Consider the following 18,664-nt stretch of genomic DNA (forward strand, 5'->3'; position numbering starts at 1 on the left):
CCCTGTTGTGTCTTGTGTCGCCTTTATTTCATGGCAGGGAAAGACCGGCAATCTGTAATGCGTCCATATTGTTGCAGTAGGAGCGTTGCACACCCCTTCAATTCACTGGTTAGGCTGGTTTCAACCTACTGGGGTCAGCGGCGCCTCTCACCCAGGTGGGCCGAAATGCTAGAAAGGGCGAGTTGGCCCTTGCAAGTATTTTATATCTCACTTACCATTAATTGGGAAAGTTGGCCCTGGTAAGTTGTGGACATCTTTTGCCTAAGTCAAAAGGGCGCTGGTGGTTTGCCGTTCTTTCCTCTGCCACCATACTCATTATTGTAAATAAATAAAGCTGACCTATTATCATTGAATGTCATTAACTTGGTCTGTGTCTTTAATTTGGGAAAATATGGTTTTAAAAAACTCATGGTTACATCCATCATCTGACAATAGAGAGTTTATCACCCATATGTAGAGTAGTAGGGGGTATATTTGCTAAAGTGAGAGTTTTTAAAAGTGGAGATGTTGCAACCAAACTGATTCTAGCTATTATCTTCTAGGAAGTGCTAGGCAAATGTTAATTAGAATCTGATTGGTTGCTATGGGCAACATCTCCACTTCTAAACACTCTCATGTTAGTAAATATGCCCCGTAGAGTTGTTTGCAAATGGACCACTCTTATCTGTGCCCTTGGTTTGACAAATACATGTCACCATCATTAGGGTGCACTTGTCCAGTTAATACTTTGTACAAATGATGGGTGTGGTATACTTTGTCGACATGAGAATGTTGACATGGTCGTAATGTCGACATGCTTGGCATGGGGGCATTGACCATGTCAAAATTCATCATGTCAACCTTACTAAAATGTTCCTGGTGGTCTAGTGGTGACTTACCTGGTACGGCTGGTATGGCGGCCTCAGTGGTGTCTTCCGAGTCTGGTGGTAAAGTGCAGGTGACTTCCAGCACATCCTGCATAAATTCTGGCAGTGACTATTACTAATCCTAACTGCTAACTCTACCCCTCGTGCCTAACCCTAATCTCCTCTGCCACAGCCTAACCCTAACTGTCCTCTCCCGCAGACTAACCCTTACCTTCCCTCCTGCAGCCTAAAACTCTCCTTGTGCTTAACCCTAACCTCCCTTCCTGCAGCCTAACCTTAACCCCTCCCAAAACCTAATCCTAACTCTCCTCTCCCGCAAACTAATCCTAACCTCCTCCCCTGCAGCCTAACATTTCCTGTTACACCTAACCCTCCCCTCCTGCAACCTAACCCTCCCCCTGGTGCCTAGCCTTAACCATCCCGTAGCCTAACCCTCCTCTAAGTAGCTAACCCTAACCCTCTCCTCCCACAGCCTAAAGCTGCAAACACACTTAATGATATGCTCCATGAGCGATATCGTTAATTGTCGTTAAATGTCGTTACCGATACCCTCCCCCAACCCCGTACTTTCGGAACCTGACGATATCGTCAGGTTGTCTTGCAAGAATGGGCGATGAAATACATTGTTAATGATCCGCCGGAGCGTGCATCGTTAACGATGTCTTGCATACACACTGGACGATATTGAACGCGATGAACGATAACGGTATCTTTATCGTTCGTATCGTCCAACTTATCGTGTAGAGTGTATGCGGCTTAACCCTAACCCTCTGCTGCCATTCCATGCAGAATGTCTACATTTCACATGTTGACATTCTAAAGGTGCCGACATGTTCAGTGTCGACATTTCAACAGTGTTGACATCATAATTGTCCGCATTATGAATCAACATTATTGATTGCATCCTCAAATGATACGCCTGCAAACAGGCGTATGTACGCTTACGCCAAACTCTGTATAGCCCTAATTTCTCTTTGACACTGGCCGCGCGAGACCATCTCACTACAGCCCACGTGCACCCCTTCATTTGCCTTCAAAGCTGTACTGTGCACGTACTGCGATTTATGTGCGATTGCGCACACACAGCAGATTCACTCGCAAAGTGAGTGACAGCGTTTGAGAGCAGTTAAGGGGGGTGGGTAGGGGAACATAGGCGTGTCTGACCATTTAAACTTTGTGCATAAATTAGCCACTGTGATCGCCTTCGCAGCAGGAGAGCTCTCAGCGTGTCAGGAGAGCCGCAGTGTTTGAGACAGGTCAGACTTACTCAGGAGCTGCGTGGCTGCCAGATCTGCGTCGATGTTCCCGATGCTGTTCGTCGTCGGACGGATATGAGAAGGCAGCAGTGGGCGTCCGTATACTCGGGTAAGCTTTGGAGACATATTTTCGCTATAGCGATCCTTGTGAGAGTTCGCAGCTGAGTCAGGCCCAGTGCGCAGTGCAAAAAAACTAGCATGCAGCACATTTAGCATTGCAACAGGTGCTTTGGGTTCTACGTTTATTCCCCCATAATTAAGTAATAATGTAGCAAAGAAAACATATAAATAAAAAAAATAACGACTTCCTTACTGTCAGGGTCTCAGCAACATACGGATAAAACGAGTGTTGAATTACAAAGGGCTCAATAACTTTCAGATGCAGGGTACAGGACAGAATGACAGATGAGAGGGAAGACATTAGGGCTCTGTGTAAAGATCAGAAGCAGCCTCTGTGGGGTTTGGTTGCAGCTGGAGCTCTGCACACACGTAGAGGAGTTATTGGCTGTCCGTGTATTGTTATCCATGTATACGGCCCTTTCAGTTTGATCTGTTATCCTTATCCGCAATGAAAGTCAGCAAAATGCGAATGATTTCTTTATTACCAGTTATTTATATAGAGCACACATCTTCCGCAGAGCTTTACAGCGCATATTTGGTCATTCATCTCAGTCCCTGCCCCAGTGGAGCTTACGATCTATGGGGTCAATCCAATGAGGTGCAAATGGAGAGGTGCGAGTTGCTATTTTCTCTTCCAATTCGCATAGCAAATTTATTTAGCAATCCAATTAGCAACTCGCACTGCTCCAGTCTGAGTGTATTCGCATTTTTTCCATCCCCACCTCCCTGAGGGTGAGAGATGGAAAGGAAAATGTTTATTTTAAGGTTAAAATGTCGGGACACTGGGCCTGATTCAGAGTCGGACGCAAGTGGCCGATCGCTCGTCCGCCGTACAAGCGGAAATATTTAAATCCAAGCGCTCGCTCGTATGTTCGCTCGTAGCTAACCTTCCGCCCCATATTCTCCCAACCCCTCCTCTAGCTAGCGAACGTACAAAATAGCGAGCATCCGTCTCCTCTTTGGTTGCAGTGAGCACTCGCACAAGTCACTTCCAGAAGTGGCCCTGTCAGTTTTGATTGCCTGCTATTTCATTCTGCAAACATACTTGAATCGATTACTGGCAATCACTATATTAATTACCTTAATTGTTTGTTTCACATGTTTGCAATCCTGTTTTTTTTTTCAATGTCAATAAACTTTATTCTTGTTAGTGTGTGTCATTTCTTCCGCATAATACGTACGGTTTGACCAAGGGGATGGTTTTTCTAATGTAAAAGTTTTTTTGAATGCTACTAATGTTTTTTTTTTTTTTTTAAATGCAGATTTTCCATTTTTTTTTTTTACATTTATATTAGCTTACGCATGTCACTGCATCAAGCCTATCATAACTCACATTATATTTGTGAAGGTGTAGGTCACATGACTCATACACTAACCGATAGAATTGTTCCTGTTAATTTACAAAGTACATTAGCCAATCAAAATTTTTCTAGGACCTTTATTAAAACTGGTTTGTGTAAAAAAAATCATTGCCATCATGAGAGCCAACGCTTTCTGTAGGCGGGAGCTAATGGTGCTAGTTGAGGTCATGGACAAGCGCATTACTGACCATCCGCTCCCTATCACCAATCTTCAAAAGCGTAGGGCCTACGCGGAGGTGCGCCGCCGCCTGCATTCCCTCGGCTATCGGATCTGAGGCGCCGATCACCATGCCTGCTGGCCCTTTTGCGGTGCCGGATTGTTTCTGTGTCGGTTTTTTTTTTTTTTCTCATACCTGCGTGTGCTTGTTTACAGTATATCCCTGTTTTTATTATTTTGGTCATACCTGCGTGTGCTTGTTTACAGTATATCCCTGTTTTTATTATTTTGGTCATACCTACGTGTGCTTGTTTACAGTATATCCCTGTTCTTATTATTTTGGTCATACCTGTGTGTGCTTGTTTACAGTATATCCCTGTTTTTATTATTTTGGTCAAACCTGCATGTGCTTGTTTACAGTATATCCCTGTTTTTATTATTTTATCCCAAAATTGAAATAATAAAAAAAAGTAATTAAAAATGTTTTTCTCCATCATTTAGGGGCAGAGCGGATAGTCAGACAGCGCCGACGTGTGGCTCGTCCCCTATCCCCCACTCCCACCCAAACATCCCCTGCCCACTCTTCCCCAAATTCCCCCTCCACCCCAGACCTTGCCATCCTTCAGTCCCCTCCCTCTCCTCACCTGACCATCCCTCCAACTTTCCCCTCCCCTCAAAACCCACCTCACTTTTCCACACCCTCCACTCCCTCAGCCATAACCCCACCTCCTTCACTTACCCACTGGCCCACCTCAGATGAGGAGGATTTCATGGCTCCAGGCCCAGTCCGCAGTGTGGCTGGTATGTTTACATTGTAAACTATGGGGTTTTTTGTTTTTTTTATTGTTTTTTATTGTGTAAATTAATTTGTTTGATGTTGTCCTTTTGCCTGTGCAGTTCAAAATAGTAAAGTAGTTCAAATGTTTTTTATATATATCTTTGTGAAACAATGTCAAGGATGTTTTCCCCTTACACATATGACACATGTCCAAACACTCCCACTTGTGTCTTTCTTGTTTACGGTACCAACAAATGTCGTAGTTTTGCTTAGGTTTAAGACATATGATTTTTTAGGTTATTTCTACTTTTTGGCCCCTTATTTTTTGAACATCTTTTCGTTTGACATTCCTTTTTTTTTGGACATGTTTTTGTAACTGATGTTTTTTTTTGGTATAGCCTGAAATTTTTGTGGGTTTGAACATTCTAAATGAAGGTGTCATTTTAGTAACCCGCACATTTTTTTTCACCACAGAGGCCCAGAGGCGTAACGAGGCCATTGCAGGAGGATTGGTGGAACTCCGGGGCCATGTAATTGGTATGCTGGTGGCCTTGGACCACCTTTTGGCGATCCTGTGCCAATAATTTTTAGTATTTTGCCAAAAAAATAAATAATAAAAAAAAAGTTTATTTTGATTTATTTAAGTCTCATTCCTTGTCTGTAAATCTTAGCTTGTTAAACCTTACATAAGTCTACTATTTGTCCCTGTGTTTTTAAGTAATGTCAATTTGTTTGTAGAAAGGTCAAGTAAGTATGTAAGCTTGCACATTAAACACATAACAATGCCAATAGGTTTTTAGACTTAACATCAAAAATAGATTAAATATTTTTGGTGGTAATGTAAAAATTAAAGCAACCTGCTTAGGCCTAGAATTGTAAACATACTGATTCACCATAATACCTTTGGTGTTTGTTTTTAGCCACAAAACAGGGTACAAAAGTTTAGAAATTAAGAAATTACAGTATTAGGCATTAAGCATGTGTGCATTTTTTGGAGCAGGTTTCACTTGTTTGTAATTTACGAAGGAAATGTTTTTTTAATGAAAAAAATACATTTATTGCACACAAATAATAAACACCAAGTGAATTGTCAAAACAAAATCACACAGTTAAAACACACACAAAAGACCAAAAAATTCCAAAATCCCCCCCCCCCCAAAAAAATCAAGAACTGTTTGAAGAAGTAGCATGCCAACATGAATCCACAAATGAGGAGAAGAAATCATTGTTCCCGAAGTTATATCCAATGTGTCCACATAAAGTCATTTGTGTTGATCAGGTAGTATGCATGGATTTTTATGGTCATTTTAGGGAATAAAACAAAAACAAAATTTAAAAAAAGTAAAAAGTGTACATTAAAATAATACATGTCTACATTGTGTCAATTAAATAACTTTGTGGAAATAATTACCTAAAAAATCTGGCAAAAATTTGATCGCGTATGGCTCCCCCACATACTGACCTCCGACCAACCTCGGGGGGGCCGTCCTCAGGCAAGGCATCCTCTGGCTGCATTGGGACACCACTCCTTGTGGCGATGTTGTGAAATATCCCACACAGGACCACAATTTTGGAAACCATAGCCGGCAAATACATGAGGTCGCCACCAGAGCGGTGGAGGCATCTGAATCGGCCTTTTAAAAGGCCGATACAGTGCTCCACCACCTGCCTGGTGGCTGTAAGTGCGGAATTATACTGACTTTGTGGCCCTGGTGTGGGAACCAAATAAGGAGTGAGCAGCCAGGGCGTGCAAGGGTAACCACTGTCTCCTGTGAAAATATAAAAAACAACATCAGGACCATTGTGTACCAAGCTTTGCATTGGTTTCAACAGAAGGTGTCAACCTACCCAGAAGTCACGCATCACCAGCTTGTAGGTTGTTTAATTTGTGCCAAATCCCTGATTGCCGGATGACTAAGGAATCATGTGCACTGCCGGGGAATTTGGCATTCAGGGACAGGATCTGGAGGGAGGCATCACATACCACCATTACATTCATCGAATGAAAGTGTTTTCGGTTCCTAAATATTGAAGTGGTATGTGAGTGCCATCCACAACCCCTATGATGTGTGGGAAGCCAGCAATTTGGTAAAATTTATCCTTCACCACATTAAGGGAACCCATATCCAATGGCATTTTAATAAAATGATGGAGGTGTTTAAATAGTGCATCCATCACTGCCCTCAGGATCCTTGAAAAGGAGGATTGGGAGATTCCTGCAACTATTCCCACAGTGGTTTGAAAGGATCCTGAGGCACAAAAATGTGACACCGACATTAATTGCATAAGTGGTGGTATTGCTGTAGGACTGTCAATTTGCCGTTCAAGATCACTCTCTATTAATGAGAGAGTGTCTATGATGATTTTTGGAGGCAGACGGTAGCGCCTTAACACCTCATCATCTGGCATTCCAAAATGGGAGACACGTGTTCTATATATCTGGGGCCTTGCACGCTACGAGGCCTACGCCTGGGACGAAGTTGAGGTTGGTCGGGTTCTGGAACCATGGCCAAGAGAATACGACCAACATCAACCTGAAATGTTAAGCAAGGTAGTTATTGTTTTAGACAAATTTGTTAAGAAAAATATACTTATCTTTTCAAAGAAAACCAAAGAATCTTACAGGCCTGGGTAGTGTCATGTGAAAATCCACCTACATTTCAAAAGGAGAAAATATTTTTAAGATTAATTTTATAAACTAGGAATTAAACCAAATATAGTTTTCTAAAATTTAGAGAAGGGAGCACACATTATTTTGCAAAATAGTACGCTACATTTAGACTTAAGACATGATTTTACACAGAACAAGCACACATTATTTTGCAAAATAGTACGCTACATTTAGACTTAAGACATGATTTTACACAGAACAAGCACACATTAGTTCGCAAAATAGTACGCTACATTTAGACTTAAGACATGATTTTACACAGAACAAGCACACATTATTTTGCAAAATAGTACGCTACATTTAGACTTAAGACATGATTTTACACAGAACAAGCACACATTAGTTCGCAAAATAGTACGCTACATTTAGACTTAAGACATGATTTTACACAGAACAAGCACACATTAGTTCGCAAAATAGTACGCTACATTTAGACTTAAGACATGATTTTACACAGAACAAGCACACATTAGTTCGCAAAATAGTACGCTACATTTAGACTTAAGACATGATTTTACACAGAACAAGCACACATTACTTTGCGAAACATATGCTAAGACCAACACATCTAATTTGTTAATTAATAAAACCAAAAACACTTACCCAAAACAGACAAATATCAAAAAGTTATAAAAGGTCACTTGGGTTTCAGCCAAAATAACTTTAAAAAAAAAAAAAAAAAACAATATAAAAATTTTGCCACAATTTATTTATAAATGTTTATGGGAATTATTGAAGTACTTACTCAAAACTATAAATAAAAATAGCAAATAAAAATACGCAAAAATGCTAACTTAAACAAAGAAAGTAATAAAATAAAACGCTCCTTCAAAAAAAGAAAAAAACTCCTTCACGTTCCACCAACCAAACAACAAACCACTCTACACCGAAATACCTCCAACAATCAAAAAATGTCACATCGAATGGAGTCACACCAAGCCATAAATAGTATTTATTTTCCCGCTCAAATTAAGGACGGACAATAGGAGCGCACAATGAAAGATGCGGCCGAATAATGCTGACGCATGTATAAAAACGTCACTGAAGGCCCAAATCGGTCTGCTGCATTGAGAAAAAACACAATGAGTACAGAGCAGCAAAGTACTAGCCAAGAGGCGCCATGTAAGTATTTGGTTTTTTATGGGAAAATGCGTATGTTTAACATTACATTTTGAAACATTTTACATTAAAAAATTTTAAACCATATAAAAAAAAGGTGTGGAGGATGCCATGGAAGAGGCTGCTGGGCTTAGTAGGCAAACTAGGGCCAAAAAAAAAGGCAGCCACAATTCATAAGGAAGGAGATGGAGGTTTTGGTGAAAATGTGCAACGACAACTTCGCACAGGCACCAAGGAATATGGGTGCAACCCAGAGATGGAAACTGTGGGACGACATAGCCAGTGCTGTCAATGGGGTGGGTGAGTTTGAACGTTCAACCCGGGAGGTCAAACGCCGGTACGTAAAAACTACATTTGACTAAAAAGTGTTTACAGGTCCAAATACTGCAGTAATAATGCCAACTTTTTAACCAACAGATGGAGCGACTTCAAATATCGTCTTAAACAAAAACTGGCTGATAGGGCTAGGCATGCAGGGGGGACAGGGGGGGGGGTCCCACCCCTGTGTCACTTGAGCTCACGGATTTGGAGGAGCTGGCACAGTGGTGTGTGCAGGATGAGGAGGTGTTTGGCGTGTCGAACATGGATACCGACATGCCAGACTTTGCGGCTCCTCATGTTGCCCCAGGTAAATGTTGTAATATTAACAACTCAGAAATGTGTTTTGGAAAATATCTAGATTCTAATTTTACTCTTTTCTCTTTTTTCTCACAGAGACACAGGCGGATGAGTCTGCTCCAGAGGTGAGCTTTGGATGCAGAATTTCTCCTGGCTCTGCAGGGGAGGAAGCAGTAGATCCGGCTGAGGACCCTGTGGCAGACAGTCCAGGGCTTTCCCCCTCGTAGGCAGTGGCCCTCCTCACTGATCTCAATGTTAAAACGTATCAGCACACCGAGATTCTGCTGAGGATGGACGCCAATGTGCTATGGGTGGCGGACGCCCTGGAGGAAACTGCTGCGGCCAACGTGAGAATTGCAAATGCCCTGGAGCGCTCATTTGCCAGCACATGTTGGAGCTGGCCTCCCTTCCTGCCAGAACATCAGGACCCTTCACCTCTGGCACAACAACAGCCATCCCTCCAAATGTGCCTAGCCCTATGCCTAGTCCAGAGGCCACAACATCTGCCTCTGGCCAGGCCAGCCGAAGGAGATCCCGGACCCGTTCAGGCTCCCTCCAACCCCCGGCCAAACGGCCTAAAAGGCAATGACAGCACTGGCTAATTTCCCCACAATCCATCTCTGTGTTTGCCCCATATTCCTTCATGCCAAAAACCTCCCTCTCCTTTCTTGTGAATTGTTTTAATTTGTTTTTATTTTTATAGTTCAAATGCCACTTATTTTGTTTGTGTGTGGCCAAAATATTTGTACATTTTTTTACCTTAAAATAAATGTTTATGAAAAAAAAAAAATCCAAAAATGGACACAATCATTTAATAAAATTATGTTCAAAATCTGCAAAATTCTATTATTGATTTATTCAATAACTGGTTAAAAGGTAATCCCTCAAGCAAACTTACAAACAATACAACGGAAATAGAAACATTTAATTTTTTTTAAAAAAAAACAAGGGTCAAAAACAATTTATGAGTTTTAATTAACACTTAGCAAAAAACAAAAGGGCGATTGGTTTCTTGGCCGAAAAAAAATATGAAAAAAAAACAAACATGCTTACAATATTGTTTCCCTAAAAAACAAACACTTACAAATATTTTAAAAGCCCACAAAAGAAAATCCATTTGTTAGCTAATTGATTGTATGACCCAGAAATTAGCAGCTGAGTAGTTCACCTGCGTTCAGTGAAGTTGTTTAGCTATTAAAAGATGATTGTTTTTGTGGCCTCAATTGATAAATCGCTACACCATCGATGAGCCCAGGGAAGTACGAAGAGACCATCGTCATTGCGGTAGACTATACCAGACCACAAGCTGAGCGAGCAGTCTTAATGGAAATTGGATCAGACAGTGACGTATCACTTGTTCCGTTCACATTTGGCACTCGCATAAGATAATTTATGTACACCCAAAAAACGCCTCGACACGCCTGCGTTTTCCCATCTCCACCCCCGTCACCACCCCAAAACGGACAGTTCTGTCAATCAAATTTCACATGTCACTTCCTGTTCGCTGTGTATACGATCGACTGAAAAATCACCGCAATCAGACGTACGCACATGCGCACTGTTACACCGATGCATGCGTGGTTGGACAACATCGGCTGACTACAAACGAATGGCCACTTGCGAGTGCCTCTGAATCAGGGCCACTGTGCTAATCCCCTTGGACACCCACCTCCTCATTAAGCAATTGGAAGGTCCAATTAGCAAAATTAGATCAATAATTACATGTAATTTTTGGGGGTAAAAAAATTGTACTCGAATTACCCCAGAATCAACTTTTTCGTTAGTATAGGCACCCCAAATTTAATTACAATATTTTTTTTATTGAAAAATAATTGTTTTTTTATCAATTTTTTTACAATGGTAACCCCAAAATCACCCCCTTTTCCTTCTTTTTTTTTTGCATATTTCGTTTAATTCATTTGAGATTAAACAAAAAAAGTCTGCGAGTTTCATGAAACAAACTCGCTACCCGCAATTCGTACCTAATTGGATTGACCCCCTACATTCCCTATCACATACTCACACACATACACGCTAGGGTAAATTATTGTTTGGAGCTAATTAACTTACTAGCACATGGAGAACATTCAAATTCCACACAGAGCAGAAATTGAACTCACAACCTCTATGCTGTGAGGCTGTAATGCTAACCATTATACCGCCTGTGCTGAACTAAACTAAGCTAAAATAATTGAAAAAGATACAGAGGGCTAAAAAGCCCTATTGCCAAGTTTTCACCAGCAGAAGGGTATTTTTGCTTTGCCACATAGGCATAGTTATAGTGGGTGCAGTTGCTATGGGGGGCCCAGAGGCTTAGGGGGGCCTGTCCCTGGGCCCCAGCTTCCCTTGCAGCCAGGCTATATAGTTGTATAACAAGTTTCTGGAATGGCCTGCTAAGCAATTGGGTCCGGCCTGTTGCCCGAAATTAAAAAGGGCACTCGTCTGCACTCATATAGGTAGCAGTCTCTGTCTTTCCCTCTCAGTAGTGAACCAGATTGGTGTGATTCATCCCTCACGCTCCCATTTCACTCTCGCACGCACAGCTGAGGTAATCAGTCAGCCTGGCACTGCTGGAAAGTAGTCTTCTCCTTCATCACAGCTTTTGTGAAGTGAGCTGGGGACGGGGATTGAGCTCCGATATTAGGATTGTCCCAGAAAGGGACAGTGTGCTGAAATTAAGAAGATTTCACCCAAAACAGATTTTTTTGCATTAAGAACAGTATTCTCAGGTAGGAGCTGGTTGGTCCACCCCTTCTCCTCCCATGCTCACTGTGAACGGCAATCTTCTCAGCCCTGCAGACATGGGGCTGCCATATACAGGGGCGCTGAGAGGGGGGGAGCCCCCTCCCTTCCTTCCTCCCTCCCTCCCTCGCAGCAGCCCAGCACACAGCGGCGCTGCAAAAGTTGTTTTTTTTTTCAAGGGGGCGTGGCCACACCTCCCATGATTAGGCCACGTCCCCCTCTTTACTGGGGCCCCGTGCCACTTTCTACGCCCCTGGCCATGTAAGGTGCAAAAGCTGCCAAAAGGGATGGAAGCATTGCTATCACCAAATAATGTGAGACAAGATGTCAATGGGATAAAAGCACTTACCAGACTTCTATGTAGGATAACAAGTCTGCCAAATGGGGTGTCATTCTATTTTCAGTGAGTGGTGTGTGTAGTGGATATTACTGTATATTGGTAAGGAGAATGTGTGTAGTGGATGTTATTATGTACTGGGGGCACTGTAATGTGACATAACATGAACTGGAGGGCAATGTAATGTGACATAACATGAACTGGAGGGCAGTGTAACGTGACATAATATGAACTGGAGGGCAATGTAATGTGACTTAATATGAACTGGAGGGCAATGTAATGTGACATAATATGAACTGGATGGCAGTGTAATGTGACATAACATGAACTGGGGGCACTGTAATGTGACATAATGTAAGCGGGGCCATCGGCGCAGGACCGGCAGACGTCGGCATTCCGGGCGGCATGGTGCGGCGGCCAGAGACAGGGCTGGACGAGCTTGCATCTGAAAAGATTCAAGCTCGTCCAATCAGAGATGCGGCTTTTGAAATTGGCGCCGTTTGCGAGCCAGTAATGGCTCGCGGGCGGACAGCCAATCCATTTCTGATAAGGCGAGCCAATCAGGGCTCGCCGCCTCATAGCTCCGCCCCCTCACGGCTGTAAATATTAGGCACTGCTGAGCAGGGCGAGTCAGTCCGTTGGCGGAGATCAAGCCAAGAAGACTGTCTGCCGAGAGGAAGAGCTCCAGAGGCGCCGGAAAACGCAGGAAGACGCCACGCTCAACCCCAGAAGACGGAGGCGCTGTTGCTGAAGCAGGAAGATGGCGGCGGGCAGCGGGCAGCGGAGCCGAAGCTGAGGACCGGAGAGCTCTGTAGTGGAGGAAAGTTAAAGAGCTTATCGAAGTTCCCCACTGCAGACTCTCCCAACGGAAAGGGTAGGCGGCCGTGGGCCACCTTTACTTATATTTAATCCCTCTTAGGTTACCTGTTGTCAGGCCTAAGGCCCGTGGGCATATTCAGACATTAGGCCTGTGGCCATATAGGGGGGGCACAAGACCCCAGGGACATCAGTGGGCACTAGGCCCTATAGGGAATCTTTGCCCTCAGGCGTCAGCAACCTGGGTACTAGGCCCAGGTCGTTAGGGCTTAAGTAGGCGGCCCCGCATATAAAGTGGTCTGGGCATTAGGCCCAGATCACTAAACGACCCCCAGAGGCGGCCCCACATCATACAGTGCTCTGGGCAGTAGGCCCAGATCGCTAGACTCACCAGAGGTGACCCTGCATCACAGCGGTCTGGGCGTTAGGCCCAGATCCCTAAGGACCAGCCACCAAAAGGTGGGCCTGGACTGAAAGGTGTTCTGGCAACCGGCCAGAACACAAGAGATCATCCACAAGTCGGTGGGCTTGCACAATAGAGTGACCTGGGCTTTAGGCCCGGATCACTGGGTACCGAGTGCTGGTAGGTGGCTGGTGGAATAAAGTAATCTGAGTATTAGACTCAGATCACCTGCGTTAGCCCCAGCTTGGTGGGACTGAGTACTAGGCTCAGGATACTGAGTAAGTTTCCCTCGGGAGTCAGTACAAGGGGTTGTCCGGCCCCGGTGCTGAACCCCTATAGTGGGAACTCTGAAGATCCAGCCTAGAGGGTCAAGGCAGTGGTGTTTTCTCAGAAGGGCACAGACAGGGCCGGCCGGCCGTGAAGAGAGAGAGAGGGACAGCTGTACTGAGAGTCTCAGCTAGATATTTATTGTCGCTAAGCCTAGTCTTTTTTGTAGAGCGTAATTTGATGTTTATCTGTTGGCTGTATTGATTCTTCTTATCAGGGCAGTTTCTAGCCAATCTGGCTCCCAGTGCGAGCATTAAAAATGCGCCCCCCCCCCCCCGTTATAATATTTTCACTAAAACTGTCAAAAGCTTTTAGTTACTGTGTGTGTGCGTGTGTGTGTATATATATATATTTAAATAATATATACACACATACACAGTGGTTGATGTGGATATTTTGATGTAGGGGTATAGAGAACTAATGTGTGTGTGCGCAGAAGGTGCGCTCCCAAAAAAATGGTCGTGGTCACAAGACATAAGGGGCATGGCTATGCATGGCTATGTGTCATGAGGGGTTCGGCCAGGCAAAAAAGAAGTTCCCACAGCTATTCAATTGTTTCTCCTGCGCCCAACACTTAGTTGGGAAATGCCGGTTAGCGCGCCTTGAGCCAGATGCTTAAGTGTGCATTTTCCAACTGAAGTGCTGCGATGCTGTCAGCGCCGTGCTAAACTTAAAAACAGCATCGCGTCCAGCACTTTAATTGGATTTTTACTCGCATGATCAGGAGGGTGCAAGCATAAATCCTTTAGTTGTTCTAAAAGCACAGGACGAGCACACCTCTACCTGGCAGGCGGCGGAGGTACAATTCCGGACTCTGCATCATGTACTGGACACTGCAGAGACCTACTGGCGGGGGACAGGCACTAAGTACCCTGCACGGGCAGGCGGCAGGCGGGCACCCGACACACGCAAGAGGCCGGGCGGTGGTTCAGAGGCTTTGTGCCATTATCTTATTCTGCTCATCCCCTTCCATACACCCCAACACATTAACTAATTCCTCCCACCTTTTCCATTATCCGAGTCATCCAAGTCCTCTCATTCCCCTCCACCACCTGTCTCTATTTATCTTCCTTCAAAACCTGACAGATCAAACAGCCTCCATTATCTGGCTCCTCACACCATGATTTCCTCACTCCCCACTCACTCCACTGATTCCTGCCACCCCGTCCCTCACCTGACACTTCCACCCCGTCCCTCACCTGACACTTCCAGCCCCCTCCCTCACCTGACACTTCCAGCCCCCTCCCTCACCTGACACTTCCAGCCCCCTCCCTCACCAGACACTTCCAGTCCCCTCCCTCACCAGACACTACCATCCCCCTCCCTCACCAGACACTACCAGCCCCCTCCCTCACCAGACACTACCAGCCCCCTCCCTCACCAGACACTACCAGCCCCCTCCCTCACCAGACACTTCCAGCCCCCTCCCTCACCAGACACTTCCAGCCCCCTCCCTCACCAGACACTACCAGCCCCCTCCCTCACCTGACACTACCAGCCCCTCCCTCACCAGACACTACCAGCCCCCTCCCTCACCAGATACTACCAGCCCTTCCCTCACCAGACACTACCAGCCCCTCCCTCACCAGACACTACCATCCCCCTCCCTCACCAGACACTACCAGCCCCCTCCCTCACCAGACACCTCATATAAAGGATTATAATAATGAAGGTTATTGCTGATACCTTATACATCAGATACATTTCAGACAGATACAGCAGCTGTGGATTCACTGTTGACTAAAATAATGACATTCACTAACTAGCCCAGAGGCCTCTATGTCCCAAACCAGTCTCTCCCTGTAAGAATGCAACATCCTCCAGCCCCCTCCCTCACCTGACACCGAGCGGCAGCCGGCATTCCGCTCACACGAGTGGGCGAACGGACGGGCGGGGGTTCCGGGACACAAGGCTGGACTCTGCAGCTTTGATGCTGCAGAGTACTTCTGTAAGAAGACAGCGTGGGTGAGGCTACGGCAGCACTTCCTCCTCCTCCGGTTGTAGGTAACCAAGTTAAAACATCTTCCTCCGCTCCTCACTGACACGCGAGCGCGCATGGTCCGACGTCGTCGTCACCGCGCGCTCGTGCACCAGACACCAGAGGGTTGATTCGATTGGTGCTACACAGGGAAGGTGGAGCTACATACTGTGGAGGTTCTCCGCTCCCTGTCAGTCTGAGCAGCGTTACCACCGCCCTGATTCCCGGCCAATACAGCTGCAAAATGGCGGCCGAGGCAGTTTCGCCTAAGCAGAAGAGGTCAGGGCGGAGCGCCCCGTGCGATTGCATGGGTTGCCCGCCCCTAGAAACGGCCCTGCTTCTCATTATCACAGCGGAGAGTTGGTGAAGCCGCGTACTTCACCTACCCACCTAGTTTCCGGGAGTGACATTTAGCTTCCGGGCATGCAATCAGGTAACCCAGTTGGTACAGTATTGTATGTGTGATTTGTCTGTGAACGAAGGGCGGGGAATTGTTCTGTTTGATTCTTAGGGGCTGGCGGACGACCCATCAACATGACAAGGGATTCAGGCCTTCATTCAGAGGCGGCCGTACGGTCCACAACCGCACGGCCGCCTCGATGTTTGTCAAGTGTGCATGCGCACGAGGGAGCCGGCTCCTTCGTGCGCATGCGTGAGACCCGCTATGACCGACAGCGCCGGTCGTAGCGAGTCTCTTTCCAAAGGGGGCGAGCTGTCGATGTTGATTGACAGCTCGCCCCGTTTGGAAGGCGGGCCGGGGGGGTGGCAGCCCAAACGGAGGCGTTCCCATGGGAACGCCTACCGTTTGGGGGAGGCCCCACTGACATCACTAGTGATGTCAGTGGAGAGCTTCCGGCTCTGACAGAGCCAGCAGCTCTCCGGGGCTTACGACAAGTGAGACCCTACCCTAGGGTCTCGTCATAAGCCCCGATGGTCGCGATGGTCTCTGACCATCGCGACCATCACCCTAGCGGTCGTTAGAGCTGTGGGTGTAAACCCACAGCCTAAAGACCGAAACAGAGGCGGGCGGTCAGGATGCAAGTGGCCGCCCAGTTTCTGAGCGACCGCTTGCATCCTCCGACCGCCTCTGAATGAGGCCCTCAGAGTGAGTATCTCTCAGCATTGGTCTGTCCCTCACCTGAGCGTCAGATAGGGGATCTCACACAACGGTGGGAGATCCAAAAATCTATACCTCTCTTCTCTGTCCATCTTTTCTTGAGCACCGGTTAGGGGATCTCGCACAACGGTGAGAGATCCAAAGTGCACCTGAGTGTGTGTGAGAATTGGGTAGCTGAGGCTTCATGCCAATGATGACCATTCACTCAACCATTCCTTACAGCACCCGGCTTGTTTGACTCCAATACCTACTCAGTGAAGAGGATCCGGACTATAGGGTGAGCAGTGATTTGGGAACGAAGACTCCAGGCCTCTGTCGTGGAAAGTGGTGAGTGTTGGCTAACGGGCTTTTCGCAGCCTACCCTACAATAATATGAACTTCTGGCACTGTAATGTGACATAATATGAACTGGAGGGCAGTGTAATGTGACATAACATGAACAGGGCACTGTAATGTGACATAATATGAACTGGGGGCACTGTAATGTGATATAACATGAACTGGGGCACTGTAATGTGACATAATATGAACTGGGGGCACTGTAATGTGATATAACATGAACTGGGGCACTGTAATGTGACGTAACATGAACTGGGGGCACTGTAATGTTGCACAGCATGAACATAGGGCCCTTACAAGGTGGCATAATATGAACTGGGAACACTACAGTTGACATCTATAGATGGCAATAACACAGTATTCAAATTGTTTGCTAATATAAAACTTTTTTTTTTGCAATGAATAAGGTTTTAAGATTAAGTTTTTCTTTAATGAATGTAACTTCTTTTTTTCCACATTAGTGGAACTGACAGTCCAAATATGGCCAACAAAGTAGAAGGAATCGGCTAAATATTGCTCAGCTGCCCAAGGGATCAATATTTTCTTAAATTGTGGCAATAAAAAAATAAAAATCAGCCGTATCATTACTATTCCGTCTACATGCCCAGGGCACACTCTTTTTGTGTTATCCCAGCTACACCCACTCAGCTGCAAGAGGTGATGCGCCTGAGACGCATATGACTCTCAATTGTCTGTAGTTGCTCAAAGTTACGTATGCCGACGCCAACGCAAGTGCAGTTGCTAAAAATTGTGAGATCCATCCTCAGAGTGAACTTCTGTGCAACTATGAAACTGGCCCAATCATTTAGAGCTGCTTTACCCTTATAATGGTGCACTTCCTAATTTGTGTGAGTGTCAGGATGCGGCCTGGGATCGGCCTTTACTCACTGCTAAACTGGTGTCTTTTAAGCTCTGAGGCGTTCAGACGCCAGTTGTGGTGATGAGTTATGGCTGAGTATTCTCCCCGGGGCCTGCTAGGGCTTCCATGCTTGCGTCCTGATTCCCGTGGTAGCAGGCATGGGCGCAGCCATGTTAGTTCATCTCACCTGATCAGTCTCCTCCAATGGCAGTCCTGCGGGCTGTCAGCTGATCTCATGATCCAATGACCAACTGCCTATATCTGACTTCTGCAACAGGAAGTTGCCTGATCAACTTCGCTGTAAAGACAGAACGCTACTGTTTCCTTGTGACATCCTTCTCGTATTCCAATGTCTGTAGTATTTCCCTCACTGTTCCTGACTTCCTGTTGTTTTCTGCGACCTCCTTGTACTCACTACCTGTGTTTCAGTGCAAGTCTGTTTGCACTCCCCGTGTGTCTCAAGTCGCATCTTCGTGTACCTTGTGTCTGATTCAGAGCCGGACGCTCTTTAATAGCGCTCGCTCTGAATCAGGGCGGTTTGGGGTTTTTTTGCGGCCTCCTGGCCGCTCGCTAAGCTGTGGGTGACCACCCACAGCTTTTGCGGGTGGCGAGGTGATGGTCACGATGGTCGCAACCATTGCGACCATCGGGGCTTGCGACGAGACTCTTGTGGTAGGGTCTCGTCCGTCACAAGCCCCAGAGAGCTAACTGCTCTAACAGAGCAGGAAGCTCTGCACTGACATCACTGGTGGTCACTGGTGATGTCAGTGGTGCCTCCCACAAATGGCAGGCATCCGTTT

The sequence above is a fragment of the Taudactylus pleione genome, unplaced genomic scaffold (assembly GCF_031769625.1).
Source record: "Taudactylus pleione unplaced genomic scaffold, aTauple2 ptg000571l, whole genome shotgun sequence".
Taxonomy (NCBI): domain Eukaryota; kingdom Metazoa; phylum Chordata; class Amphibia; order Anura; family Myobatrachidae; genus Taudactylus; species Taudactylus pleione.